Consider the following 3,244-nt stretch of genomic DNA (forward strand, 5'->3'; position numbering starts at 1 on the left):
AGAGATCACAGCTCTGTCGACATCTGCTGCTCACTCTTCCTCCGAAGAGTGAACAGTCAAGGCATAGCAATATGGTGAGGAAAAGGGAACAGCGGCACAGGGCACCCATGGCCCCTGCTGACCCCCCCCACTCCCCCACCCCTTCCCAGGCTGCATCAACAGAGACACCCCATTACAGCGCTGTGTCCATTAATGAACAATATACTCTGCATTATGTTGTTAGAAGGAGCATCTTTGACTAACATATCTAACCCCTGTTGTGGCCACCGTTCCCTTTTTGCTGCGGATCGGCGTGCACAACTAACCCTCCAGGTTAGTGGTGAGATGTCTGGTTGCATTACCTCTCCAACTGGCAGTGACCTAAGCTAAGAGGGTGTGTGAACTGACCGCCCTGTCGGTGCACCCCAATTGCTTGCTGCTCCATCGTGACCGCGGCACAAACTTAAGGAGTTTGTTCAGGTCAAGTGTTATTCAGCTGGATGCTTTTTTGTCATCCACCCGATGCGGGGGACAGGGAGGAAAAATTATCTAAGAAACGTCCTTGCACGATGGCTCTGTGAGTGCATCTCCGCAGTATATAGGCAGGTCAGAAGAGACCCTCCCACTGTGGTCCGAACACACTCTACATGCAGCGTGGCAGTCAAGAACTTCACTCTTATCTCTGTCTTGTAGTAGAACATTACAGTGAACATGTGTTTTACAGTACAGTGTGACAGTACAGTATGAATACAGTACACTATGCTTGTTACACACACAGGGAAGCTGCCTATGCGCTGTTAAAATAACAATGAAATGCTGCGCTACTGACTTGAGACCAGGTTTTTGTTGGTCAATGGCGCGATCACCTTCCGCTGCCACAAGATAGCAATACGCCAAGAATTCACCTGAACACACCTCCCTGTAAGACCAGCACGCCCATGGGCGCAGGTGCATTTCTTATTTAAACAACGTGGGCACTGGACGGGAAATCAACAACTGCATCGTTCTTAACCTAGCAAAGACACTTGCGTCAGGCATTGCGCTGCGCCGGGTACAAGATAGGGCCCCTTGACTCTGTGTGGAGATGTGTGGTAGATCAGTTGGGGATGTCACATGATTAAAGACAATATATTTAATACAAAGGGAGCAAATATCTGGCTACCATATAACTGATAAGAATTAACACAGGGTACTATAAATCTTAACATCAATAACTCAAGCATCAAGTTTACCGCGAACATAACTGTAGGAGCAAAAAAAAAAGACGGAATGGACCCTGGAGCTGGTGCTACGGACAGCCTCGGTTACAGGTACCCTTCAGTAGAGTAGTACTTCCTGCCTGAATTACTTAAATATCCGTTATTACACTATACAAGTGAGCTTGAAGGTTTTTCCATGTTGACTCACTACAATTGATAAATTGGTACCAATTTAGCCTAATTTTACGTATTCATCCTGGTTTGTGATTCTGCTCTACAAAAAAACGTAAAGTGGACATTAGCCCACAATTTAAATGTATTAATGTTGATGATACAACATGTGTGTTTGTGTAGTTGTTTTCATTTTGATATAAGCACACCTTGTCTGAAATCCAAAGAGGAGGATGAGGGGTCTGCTGCTATTCCACTCACTGGTGAGACAGTTTCTGAAACTGAGGGCCATGTGTTTCACAATGTTAAGATCTGCTTCTACTACTATATCTAACATAACTATAATGTTGATATGCATCTACCGATGAGCTACCGAGCTACCTATGACACTGATTAGCCTATTATTGCTAATTATAGACATTATAGCCTATTCATTTTAAATTAAACCCGTTTCAAATTAGGCTATTATAATAGCCTAAGTGTGTTGTATGCAAACATGATTGTTAGTGTAGTTTATCTATTTAGCCTTTACCTCAGATTACATGTATAACCAAATTATCAATTTGAAAGTGTATGTTCTGCTCTTTCAATGGGTTGTCTCAGTCCGGTTGCGAAGATATTCAAGCAGTTTAGCACCATGGATTTCGTTTTCTAGTTTGTGCTCACCTTTCTATGAAAAGAAGTCAGTTACCAATTGTTTCCCCCCATTGTGTCTTCTCTCCTTCCTTTTTTGGTAGCATGATTTGGCTTTCTTTGAGAAAGACATTTCTACAGCACAAGTTTGTGCTCCACCAGATGCTCAACTGAACTAACTAACTAAACCATTTGAGACCTTAGATAGTCTTTTTTTGTATACAAAATGTAGTCAGTCAATCAACACAGTTATTCAGCCAATACACTAACTTTTTATAGATTTGTATGGAATTAAATACAGTTAAATAATAGTATGACTATCAAATGGCTGAAGATAAATATCAATGTTACTGATACTAGGGCAACAGATTTGATACATTACAAATGTGGTGCAAAATGAATGATTTATGGTATTCAACTGAACTTGTTGAGATATGTAGAGCATGTTGTTTTGCTATGGCTCTTAAAATGAATGTGAAACAGCTTATTTGGGCATACATATATATATATATATATATATATATAATTAGACTACAGCCCTGGCTGGAGATCTCAACACCCCCAATGTTGAACCCAAAGTTACGCCCAAACATTGCAGAAATATAGTCATCAAATATTGTGTTATACAAGATAATAATGAATTATAATATATTAATAAAGTGTCCTTGAGCAAGATACAGAACCCAGAGTTGCTCCCCCAGAGTTGCTTTATTTGAGCAGCTATGTCCACTGCTCAAATATTGAAAGTCTTCTTTTTTCTTAATAAACAGCCACTAGGCTGCACCAGAGGATTTCAGAAGATATACTCTCAATAATGTTAGTAGTCGCAGACTGAGCACTGGTTATTTTAAAGATAAGGAAAAGTGGTTTTCTTTGAAAATAATTTACCTCAGCGTGGATTTCAATCATACCAATGAACACAAAAAAAACTATGTCAAGTAAACTACATACAGTATATTCCTAATGTGAATACCATTGGACAATTCTACATGATGGCCAAGAACCAAATAAAATGTAATTTAGCACAACAAGATAAGGTCATTATAAACTTTAATTATGAATTACTGGGATTTTAAAATGAATTAACACATTTGTTTTTTTTACAAAAGAACAGAAAAACAAGTAAAAAGAAATACAGATAGAGTTGTTACAGGACTGTAAATACAGGCTTTCGGCACTTTGTTGTGGAAGAAAAGTATAACTATCAGTCTGTGGCGAAATCAGAAGAATTTTAGAGGTGTCTGTAGTGTCATGACGTCATA

The sequence above is a fragment of the Perca flavescens genome, chromosome 4 (genome assembly GCF_004354835.1).
Source record: "Perca flavescens isolate YP-PL-M2 chromosome 4, PFLA_1.0, whole genome shotgun sequence".
Taxonomy (NCBI): Eukaryota; Metazoa; Chordata; class Actinopteri; order Perciformes; family Percidae; genus Perca; species Perca flavescens.